Source organism: Urocitellus parryii, unplaced genomic scaffold, assembly GCF_045843805.1.
Source record: "Urocitellus parryii isolate mUroPar1 unplaced genomic scaffold, mUroPar1.hap1 Scaffold_107, whole genome shotgun sequence".
Lineage (NCBI taxonomy): Eukaryota > Metazoa > Chordata > Mammalia > Rodentia > Sciuridae > Urocitellus > Urocitellus parryii.
Genome location: NW_027551836.1, coordinates 245,032 through 257,568, shown reverse-complemented (window position 1 = coordinate 257,568; position 12,537 = coordinate 245,032). Strand labels below are relative to the sequence as shown.

General features: G+C 35.6%; 1 pseudogene; it reads right to left on the bottom strand.

The window, feature by feature from the left end:
* Window positions 1-7,244, bottom strand: part of LOC144251556 (cold shock domain-containing protein E1 pseudogene) — a 42,099-nt pseudogene extending 34,855 nt beyond the window's left edge.
* Between the last annotated feature and the right edge of the window lie 5,293 nt (window positions 7,245-12,537).

Sequence of the window (12,537 nt, the reverse complement as noted above, 5' to 3'; positions counted from 1 at the left end):
AAATTATAATTTGAACAAAATTAATCTGTGAGTTTTAAAAAAAAATGGCCAAGATGGTAAAATCCAATAGGTTTATATCACACAGTAAAAATGAGGGAATTAATGTTGCCCCTTAACTAATATGCTTGAAGGACTATATATAATAAGATAATGGGAAGGGAGGGACCTGTGAGAACAGAAGCAGATTGGAATGATGCAGCTGCAAGCTGACAAAAATAAGGAGGATTAAGGGTTATCACCAAAGCTAGGAAGAGGAAAGGATGGAATTTATCCAGAGTCTCAGAAGGAGCACAGCCTTGCTTACACCTTGATTTCACATTCTGACTGCTAGAATTTTGAGAAATAAATTTCTGTTGTTAGCTACACAGTTTGTGGTATTTTGTTATGTAACTCCCAGGAAATTTACATAGTCCCATTCAGGGCTTCCCTCCCACATATCTCTTAACCTCATGTGGGCAGAAATAATAAATAAACCATAAGAGATTACAAATTGAAAACCTAATTTGGGTAATTAAAAACATTAACATTTACCTACTATTACTATTACTATTACTATTACTACTAGAAAAACTTCTAGTCATTTCCAGGAGTTACCATGGAATAGGGATAGAATAGTTATGTAATTAGTTATTGTGGAAATTTGGTCTCTTAGGTTGTGGATTTAGGTATTTTCATTGTTATTTTGGACTCATGTACAAAAATTAATAGAGCTAAAATATTTAAAAATATATACAGATTTTAATTTGTATTCTAATTTCAGGACCTCACTATCTTTTAACACAATAGGTAGTTGTTAAATTAATTTAAAAATCTTAATTTTCTTTATTTCTATTAGTTTATGTTGTATTGAGAGAAATATATCCATTCCAGCTTGCCAGTTTAGAATTTAGTGTAATGGAATCTGAAAGAATAATAAAAATATTCCAATTTTTATTATTCCAATACTTCTGTGCTAGAACATCAAAACACTGCATTATGTTGCATACATGTGCATATGTATATACTAAAATATTTACATATATGCTTAATTTTTTTTAATGTGTACATACTTCACAGTGTTCTTAGAAAATTGCATAATATACATTGTAGCTAATCAAAAAGTAATTTTAAATACTTTTCACAAAAATCTGCTTTTCTTATAGATGCACATCTGAAAATAAAATGGAAGTATCTATAAATATGCAATTTTTGTTTAAAATGCCATTTTTAGTAAAGAGTATAAACTAGACTGATCTCTATAATGAATTAACATAATATTTATAATAAATATTTTAAGGACTATACTAAATTTATTAAAGTTTTCACTGTGATGAGACAGGAATCATATTTCTGCAAAATAGTTGAAATACTAATATTATGTTTATTATAGGCAAATTATATATTAATTACATTTCTAAAGATGGTAGATGAAAAATTACATAAAAATTACTGGCAGCCTTCATTAATTGTGCATTGATTCTAAACTTTATTGAGATGCTTATGCAGTTCTACTAAAGATACAGGTGATAATGTCACTGAGAAGAATTTACCTACAACTTGTTCTTCTGCTTTAAATTGCTTAATGTCATGCCTGTAGGAACTTGAACACACAATATGTTCTACTGCTTAAATTATAATATATGTGCTCATTATAAAATATCACACTTTTTTAATGTAACTTCAGGCAAGATTTCTAGAAATGAACTTAATACTAAAAAATTTCAAGTTCTACAATTAATTTATCAAATTCATTTTCAAAAGAATTAGAAATTTTCTAGTTATCCAGTGTTATTCTCATATAATAGATCTGCTAGCTTGTGTCCACACTATAATTTTTTTTATACTATCATGATACAGTTTTACTATCATGATACAGTTAAATATTCGGTAGAACTACTCTTATTTTACAGGTATCTCTATTATGATTAGTTATGCTTGATCATACTTATGCATCCTATGCAAATTTTTTCATTAAATTTAATCTATTTAAGTATTATCCATTATAGCTTAACCATAAAAATTATTTTTAATTCACCATATCCTGATATTATGATTTCCTCAAAAACAATAACAGTGCTATTTATTTCAGTGAAGTGTTATAGCTTTTTTTCAAATACCTTAGATCATTTTTTCAAATTATTTCCAGAAATATTGATGCAAATATTAAAAAGATTTTTTTCTTATATCAGACTGCTGATACATAGGGTTTTTAATTATACTATTACCTTAATAAAGATGTAAAACATGACATTTTGATTGTTTTTAGTATTTGTTTTCAGTGCATAAAAGCATGTTAAGTTCTAAGTTTCAAGGAGCAGAAAATCACTGATAGATTCTTCATTAAGTCTCAATAAGAAAGAGAAGATCATGCTGTTAGAACATGATTCATTTTACTTCTAACAGTCTCCTCAGCACTTAAAATTGAGAAAACAATCACTTCTATTGCAGAATCACTGGAAGAACTAAATTAGGAAACTTCTATAGTATGTTTAGCTATTGACTAACAAAAGAAATTCATTATGTTTATGTTAGTTTCTTATTTGTTTTTATTTTTATCTTAAAGGTACATCTGAAGTAATGTGACAAGAGTAAATTTATTTTTAGAAGGAAATTTCTGATGTAACTGAAAATAATAGTAAAAGCTTCACAAGATAGGTGTCATGGAGACAATTCGGGAGGCTGTTAGTAATAACATTTAAAATAACTGCAGCTGAATGCATTCTAAGAATGTCACCCAACAGTGTACGAACAATGAAAAAAATTTGTCAAACATCTGTGCAGGAAATGAACCATTCATCACCAACTGATTTATGACAAACCAGACTCAGAAAGATTATCTGTCACAATTTAGATCACAGAGAATCAATGATACTGTCAGGGATTAAATCTCTATGATCCTCCAGCACTGTTGTAATATGACAACAAAGGACCATGAGATGAATGACAGTGGCAAGAGTCACTGTTATTTTTCTGGGGCACTGTCTGCATATGTCTACAGCTGTCTCCACATCATTTATTTAAAACTATTGGAAAATATCATAAACAAGCTGCTATATTTATTGCTACCTTTGAGATAGAGAAACAGGAACAGAAAGAAAATAAGTAAATTTCCTCAGCTCCAAAATAGCAAATGGTTCAGATCTTGATGACATGACATGAAAGAAAACACATCACATCGGTAACACATCCATTATTTTACATACTGCCATACTAGTGTCTGTTGTATTCTGCTGCCTTTCCTATCCTCTACTATCCCCCCTCCTCTTCCCTCCCCTCCCATCTTCTCTCTATACCCCATCTACTGTAATTCATTTCTCTCTCTTGTTTTTTTCCCCTTACCCCACACTTCCTCTTATATGTAATTTTGTATAACACTGAGTGTCTCCTTCCTTTACCATGCAATCTCCCTTCTCTCTCTTTCCCTCCCCCTTCTCATCCCTGTTTAATGGTGATCTTCTTCTCATGCTCTTCCCCCCTATTCTGTTCTTAGTTGCTCTCCTTATATCAAAGATGCCATGAGCTTTGTAATGTTTTGAACAACTAATAATAAAAAAATGAGAAAATAAATAAATAAATAAATAAAACTTAAAAATATAGATTTTTTTTTAAAAAAAGAAAGAAAACACATCTTCTGGTGCTTCATAGAGGACAAGGGGACTGTTTCCTCTCTTGTCATATAAAAACCAATAATATCAAGTTGCCTTTTCAATAGCCAATCAAATCTGTTTCTAAATAAATGAATAGACATATAGATAGATTCCCACATTAATCAGAGAAAGAGAGAGAAAAAATAAACATTTTCCAAAGTCCTTGTTATTATTTTCATATTCAATATTTTCCACTCACACTCAAGCCTCAGTAAGCCTCCTAAGATTAGGATTCTTAAGCCATATTTATGATTAAATAATTGATATTATCAAAGAATGGTGCAGAACCAAGCCCACTATACACTAGATATAATTAGCTGGAAACTAGTTGTTATTATGATTAAATAATTGATATTGTCAAAGAATGGTGGCAGAACCATGCCCACTATACACTAGATATAACTAGCTGGCAACTAGTTATTAACACAGAGAAATATAAATAATTAAAGTAATATTCCAATTTTTCAATAATATAAAATTATCAAAATAAGTTTTATGAGTTTTATAATATTATCATTAGGACAAAATAACCTCATTCTTTTATTTGTTCCACCTAAATTAAAAAAAAAAAAAAAAACCTTTAATAGGTTACCTCAGAGAATACATGTTTATTTCATGAAACTGTTATCAACTCATTCGTTCTTTTTTCATTTATTTTTATTCATTTCTTCTCTAACACTGGACACTGAACCCAGGGTAGCTATACCACTGGTTAGATCCACAACATTTTATTTCAGTGATACAGATGGAACAATTTTTGATAAAGGGTCTCACAGAGTTGCTGATGCTGCTCTTGAACTTGCAATCCTCCTGTTTAATTGTCATTATGTTCTATCTTTTCAAATTACTATTATTATTTGGTATGTATATAGCTCTGTATTACAACAAGTACTATGATTAAGACCTTTAAATTTTTCAACATTGAAATATAGAGATATTACCTCCCATTACATGTGTTCTAATTAAAAATGAAAAAATCACAGATATGTAAATAACATAAAAACAGTTGAAAACATTTTTCTCAAACGTTTAAGATCATGTAACCTATTGAAGAATATGAATTGTCTAAACAAATTATTTTGGCAGCTATACTAGATGAGAAAAGGAGGTTGTGATAGTTTTTACTTTGCAAAGAGTGAAAAAAACTAAGATTAAAAGAATAAAAGGAAAACACAGCTGATAATCTGAATTTCTTAAATACATTTCATAGTGATGGTCTTGCCACATCATCAGTCTCACTGTGTTACTGATATTATCTGATAAATATCTGATATTCAAAGTTCAGTTACAGAATAATTAGTGTAGCAGAAGACCATACATTCCCAACTTTCATTTTTTGGTTTATTTCATTTTTCTGTTTATTAACTATTTAATATCAGATACTTCATTTTTAAGTTCAAATTTTATAGCAAAAACACACCAGAGTACCCATACAAATACAAATTAATTTACCTAAGATAAAAATAGTCTTTCTGTACTTCTCTCTCTCTCTCTCTCTCTCTCTCTCTCTCTATATATATATATATATATATATATATATATATATATATATATATATATATTATACATAATATATACATATATATGCACACACATAGTCATGCATGTATATGTATACAAACAGACACATAGAGAAATATTCAGAAAATTCCACTTTAGCTGGAAAACATTACAAATGATGAAGTGAAAAAAAAACATTTTTTCTGACTATAACTGGTTGTATGAACAAAAATTGACATGAAATATGTTATTACAAAGACATATTATTATAAATGCATGTCTCAACAGAGCAAAATGTCATCAGAAGACATCAGAAAAATGCCTTAAAAAACTGACTATTTCAGGTACAGTTTATTTTCCATTTTAAGACAAAACCAACTGATAATCAAGTTTCCATGAGGCATGAGTAAGACACACTGGACAACATACACCTCAAAGCATTTCACCAAGCTCCTATCTGACTTAGCTCTGGTCCCCCAATGCCTCTCCAGCCAGGGCTTCACCCCTAGAGGCCTAAGCACAAGCATACACTCTAGGCATTACCTCACAGGGAAAGGCACAGTGTGCGCCTTCCTCATAAAGTACCCCCTCCAGCACCTGGTGCCCTGACACCTCTCCAGTGAGGGCTTTGCACCCCCAGGCCTCAGCAAGAGCATTCTCTCCAAGCATAGCCTCAGAGGTACAAGCACAGTGCGGCCCCTCCCCACAAACTACCCTACCCAGCTCCTACCCCACCTTGAATCTCCAGTCCCCTGAAGCCTATTCAGCCAGGTCAGTGCCCCCACAGCCTCAGCATGAGCACCCTCTCCAGGCACCACCTCACAGCAACTGCAAATTGTGCCCCCTCCTCACACACTCCCTCACCTAGCACCTACCCCATCAATTTCGGTTCCCCAACACATCTCCAACCAGGGTCATACATCACATACCACTGAGGATACTGAAGCCCTCCCTACCTGAGGCTCTCCTCCAGGGTCCAGCAGGAAGGATCTCCAGGACTTGAAGGAACATGCTTCTTCATGGTCTGCTGGCGACTTCTGCATACCTGGAAACACACACATGGCACAGAAGCAGTTTGTGATATGCCCACCCAGGCTTGTGTGAGTCATGCATGCACCTGTGCATGAGGGCAGGGCTTTGCGCAGAGACATTAGGAGGCAATGCTTAGCAGCAACAGGCACAGTGCACCTCCTCCCAAGGCACTACCCCACCCAGCTCAGGTCCCCTAAAATCTCCAGCAAGGGCCCTTGCCCCACAAGCCTCAGCATGGTCACCCCTTCAGTCACTGCCTCCCAGGACAGGCACAGTATGTCCCCTCCCCTGCTCTACCCTACCAAGCTCCTACCCCATGGGGTTCCTACTTCAACCACTTCCTTCCCCACTGAGTCCCTACCCAACTCTACTCCTGGTTCCCTAAGAACTCTTCAGCCAGGGTCCCATCCCCCACAGGCCTAAGCAGGTCACCCCTCCATGAACGACCTTGCAGGGAGAGACACAGTTCGCCTCCTCCCCATGTACTACCCCAGCCAGCTCTGGTCCCAGGATGCCACTGCAGCAGGGGTTGCACCCCACAAGCTGCTGAACACACTGGCACTCTCCCTACTTGAGGCTCTCCTCCCAGATCCACAATGGCCAACAGGAGTGCAGTGGTGAGCACCAGGCTGCCCTTATGGGAGGCCCCACATCCTCACTAGGAACTGGGATGTGGAAAGGATGGCAGGGACATTTTCTCAGATGGCGACAAAGTTGCATGGCCAGGAGCAGAGAAGCCCAAGCATCCTATAGCAGGAAGGACCTCAACAAATTGAAGACATGTGCTTCTCCACCATCTGCCAGACACTTCTAGGCTGCGGAAAACCCACTCTGCAGAAGCAGTTTGCGGTGCATCTCTGCATGCGTGCATCTGTGCTTGTGTCTGTGCGTGTGTGCTGCGTGCAACTGTGACTCGAGGGTGGGGCTGTGCTCAGCGATATTGGGGCTGGGCCACGTGGTGGGTAGTGGGGCAGAACAGAAAAGAGAGCACCCTGGAGATAGAAGGATGGCTCGTGTTGCAGGAGCTGCTTTCACTGCAGGGAGGTGCAGCAGAACTTGCCCAGGTGGCGGTCCTGTTGGAAGCATTCCCTGTCTAGGCCAGAGCACAGGAGGCAGCCCTGCAGTCCCCTGGAGGAAGCGGTTGGGGTTGATGCACACCTTTGTTTGGAGCCTAGAGAGTGCTCACAGTCCTCCTGGCTTCAACTCGTGGGAGGACTGCAGTTCTGGCCAATGCATTGCTGGGTACTAAATAACTCATGCCAAAAATGGCAGGGGCAAAGCTGCAGGCTTTGTCTTTTTAACTGGTTGTCATTTCTTATTTAGTTCCCTTACCTATTACTGGCATATTATATTTCTTCATACTTCAATATTGGTAAGTTGCATGTTTTTAAAAAATTGACATTTTCTTCTAGGTCATCTGTTTTATTGCATAATTTTCCATAATCTGGTAGTGGCAATGTGATCATTTGCCTCCATGACTGATGAGGTCCCCTGCCATTTACAATTATAGGAATGAACTCCGAAGATATTGTGCTAAATAAAAGAAGCCATGTCACCACTTAGCAATTAAGTCCTTTTTTTATAATATTCTTTCAACAAACTTTGAGTACGGTCATATTTTTGACTGTCAAATAATGTTTCTTGTGGTGAAAATAATCATTCTATTTGCTCTTGTGATGAGGTTTAAAACACAAAATTCAAGAAACTTAATGTGGTATTAGTTTCAAGTTCGTTTCAATTCTTCCCATGCTTTAATTCTCACCCTGACCCTTAGAATATTGCAACCCTGGACAAGGTAGCCTATGGAAGGATGAGAACATGTGAAGCTCAAGCAGTCTAAATTGAAGTTATCCTCAAGAATAGTCTAAAAGTCTTAAGCAAAAAAAATATGCTGGAGGAATTCAAATATTCATTTCAAATTACACTGAAGAGACATAAAACAACAACAATAAGAAGCATGGTAATTGCTAAAGTGTACACAGAAATCAATGGACTAGAATTCAAGACACAGAGAAAAACCAACATGTATATATTCATTTGATTCTTGACAAAGGGGCCAAAAGCATAGGTTGGAAAATAAAAGAGCTTGGCACATGTTTTAATTGAGTGGTTGTTATTCTTACTGTAGAATTTTTAAAATATATTTTAGATATTAATCCTTTATTGGGTATGTGTTTTGAAGTTATTTTCTTTAATTCTGTAATTTCATTTTCATTGTTTTGATTGTTTCCTCTGCTGTGTAGAAGCTTTTTAGTTCCACGTCTCCATTTTAGTTTTTGTTGTCTGTGGTTTGGTTTTATAACCAAGAAATCATATCCAAGAAAAGTTACTGATAAAAAGCTCCTAATTTCTACAGTGGATCTGGGTGCTTGTCTCAAAAATTTTGAAGAAAAAAAATCTATTTAAGAAGAAATAGAATGACCACCATGTGGTATGAGGAATAATACCAGAAAACAAACAAACAAACTCATTTTTGTGTACCATCTTAGAAGTTTACAGATGGTTTTGGGCAGAACATGGAACATAATGCATTTAGAACAGGCTTTGGAAAAGGCATCCTGACTACCATATGGATTCACTTTCATTCTTTCTGTGACCCATCCTTTTTTCTTCAAATCCAATCAGGAATAACCCCTGGGACAAAGGACGTTGTTGAATGTGTTCCCACAAGTCAGCTTCAAGGCCTTTTACATTTAAAATAGGCCTTAATGGTGCTCATTAACATCTTTCAGTTAGCCACCAGGTGTGTTTGAGTGAGGCCCATTATTCACATTACATGGTCATTATACTACCTATTCTACTTATTCTCTGTGTACAGAGAACCCTAGATTTGTGTCAGGGGCTAAAAGGAAATTCTCCTTCAAAGAATAGCCTGACATTTACAAGAAACAGCCCCCTGGGAGACATCCTGCATGGGAGACATCCCACAGCTACCTATCTTCCTGAAACATCCATCAGGATCATCAGAAATCCTGCAGCTGGCAGTTTTACCAACTGAGAAATTTTGGTTCATCTCAAAACTCCACTTTCAGCATTATTGATCATTATTTTCCCATGTTTTATTTCAAATGTATGCATCATTTATAATGTTTTTCTTCAAGAACTGGAGGGAATTTTTAAAAGATTTTAATTTATCATTCTGAAATTTTCACATGAGAAGAAAGCAGAATAAAATTAGGTGACATGAAAAAGAATAAATCTCTCCTAAATGAAGTTTATGTGTCTCAATTAAGGATTTTTTAAAAGTGTAATGGGTCATCAATTGAGGGTTTATTTATTTATTAATTTGTTTGTTTGTTTATTTATTTATGGTCAGACAATCTGGGGTTGTGGCTCAGTGATAGAGCACTCACCTAGCAGATGCAAGGTCCTACATCTACATCACAAAGTTGCTTAGCCTATGTTGATGTTGAAATTATTTTACCTTTTCTTTTTAAGTATATGGTCTTTTAGCATCATATACTACTAAATACAGTGTTTAAATACCTTATTAAAAACACTTTGGCATATCTTCTGTTTTTCATTCATATTAACATATTTGTTTACAGTGAATGGTTTATACATCATATCAGTAAAGGATACAATGACATTTTTTATTAGGCAGATACCCCACTGTTTCAGCAGTTTTTTAAAGCACTCTTTTATTCATTTTTAATACAGTGCAGTTTTCTTTCCTTTTTTTTTCTTTTTTCATTGCCTAAATGACCAGATTCTTTTAGATCATTTTGTCTTTAGTTCCACAGTGCTAATTATTCATCACATTATGAGGTCTATATTCATTGCTATAATGTTGAATCCTATAGTCATATATGCAACAATGTTTTTTATTAATAATGGACTTTATGTACACTAATGTCTAAATTATAACCTAGGTATGACACCTAAGAATGTATCAGCATGCTGTATCACTTTTAAAATAACAGAATCACCTTATGATGCATTTTCCAGAATGTATCTGCATCATTAACTGAGGCATCATTATATATATACCTTACAAGTTACAATTATGTAATGCCTAAAATAATTTAAAATTTTTACTTTTGAATTTTATCAGAGCTCTTTTAATTTAATTTCTGTTCTAAATCCTACATCTGGTATTACTGATAATTTCTATGCTCTGTTTACTGTAAATGTTTTCAATTTTGCTCCTTTGGTTAGTATTTATTCTCTATTTATAAAAATTGCCTTTCCCAAAATATTGAGATTGATATTTAGCTAGCGAATCCTTACTTTTATTTATCATTTAATAGTGTATTTTATTTTTAATCTCAATTTAGACACAGTTTTTTTCAGGTTTATTGATATAATTATATACATTTTTGTCTCTGGTCCTGGGGATTGAACCCAAGGCCTTGTGTTATGTGAGTCAAGCACTTGACTGAGTAAGCTATATCCCAAGCTCTATTTAAGGTGTATATTTTTATTTTTCAACATATGAACACATCCAAATAACCAGATCAATAATCAGTTAATTTGGGCATTACACCCAAAGTATTATCTAGTACCATTTTTTTTAGTTGTAGATAAAACACAGTATCTTTATTTATTTTTATGTGGTGCTGAGGTTCAAACCCAGTGCCTCACATTTGCAAGGCAAGTGCTTTACCACTGAGGTACAGACCCAGTTTACTGAGCTACAGCCTCAGCCCTCTAGTACCCTTTTATAATCTCTGAGTTATGCTCTTCCCCATCACATTTCATGAAATAAATTTAATATTATTTAACAAGGCTAACACTAAATCAGAATTGAAATTATACAGATCAATGAAGTATTACAATGGGAACATAACACATAACTACTATTTCTATCAAGAAATAGAACATTAATGATGTTACAAAAAACCCATCAAGTCATCTTGATTTCTCCCTAGTGGAAACTTCAACTATTTTTTTCAACTTGCTTTTTAAAAGTATTATTAAAAAAATAAAATAATAAAAAAAAACAGAACAGAGATCACTTATTTATTTAATTATATTTAAAATGGTAGCATTAGGTAGCCCACTGTGTAGGAAACCAGACCTAAAAACAATCATGCTTCATGCACTTTTGGTGGAGCAAATCTGAGGGTGATCCAGAAATCAGAAGACAGAGGTGCATCTCAAAATGCCAGGGATGGGGCATTAAAGTTTAGTTATGAGAAAATATCTAAGGATATAAATTGGTTGGATAGTTTGAAGAAAAAAAATGTGGTTACAAGTTACTGGAGAAAATCTGAGGGAGCTCAGATAGACCAGGTCAGGAAGTAGAGCAACAGCACATTTAAGCTGTATAAACTGTGTCTGGAGAGGAAGAATTTAGAAGTTTTGAGGGGAGAAAAGTGTGGCATCTCTGCTAGAGCTTGAGGAGCAGAGAGTCTTGTGTGTGGCATACTTGTTTGATTATATCATGAATTCCTTGTTTTTAGGAATTATCAAAAATGAGGCCCCTTGCATAAGTATGATGCTGTCGTAATATTTCTTTTTTTCTCCCACATAGGATCCAACTTTTTCCCATCTCTGCATCTTATATATTCTCAACAGTTTCTTCTTACTTCTGAGATCTATTTTCCTACCCCCTCACTAATTTTTTCTGCTCTTTTTACTTTTTCTTTCCTTACCCTGTTTACTAATTAAGATCTTGAATCTCAACTATGTCACTTTATCTATGCTTTTCTCTAAAATTATTGTGGGACTGGGAATAGGCTCATTGGAATATGCAAGGGGAGACACCATGGAGAGCCGTGTGGAGGTTCCTTGTGAAAGGGTAAAGTTTCTAAGCTGGAAAGCTTGAATGTAAAAGATTAGGTATTATTAAGTTCCTCTGTTACACCCAGATTCCTGAGATAGTTAAAACAATGCCCTACTGGCCGTTTAGCCTAGGGCAGTTCCTCACAGGGCCCGAACCAATCAGTTTGAAAGTGTAACCCGCTTACGAATGACCAATCACCGCCGCCCAGCCGGTTCCCGCCAATGAATGTGCCAATCATATCTCAGAGTTGTTGTTCAATTTCCCCGCGCCTCATGATGATTTGTTCTGATGTATGCAAAGCCTCCCGCCCTCCCCAAAAAGTGTACTTAAGCTCTGTTTGAACCTCTGCTCAGGGCTCTGAGCTGCGCTCCCTTCTTGAGTTGGCACAGAGTCCCAGCGCGCTGGAATGGATCCCCAATAAATCCCCTTTTGCCAATTGCATGGAGTAAGTCTCTTGTGTGTGGTCTCTTCCTCCGACGTTCCGCCAGACCCCCCCTTACATTTGGTGCGTTGGCCGGGAACAGCGCATCGCCGGACAGGGAGACCCTAACAACGGACTACTTCGGGGGGTAAGTAAGGCGCCTTATCTTCTTCTTCTCCTCCTCCTTCTTCTCCTTCTTGTTTTTCCTTTGCGATCGCTCAGAGTCTGGT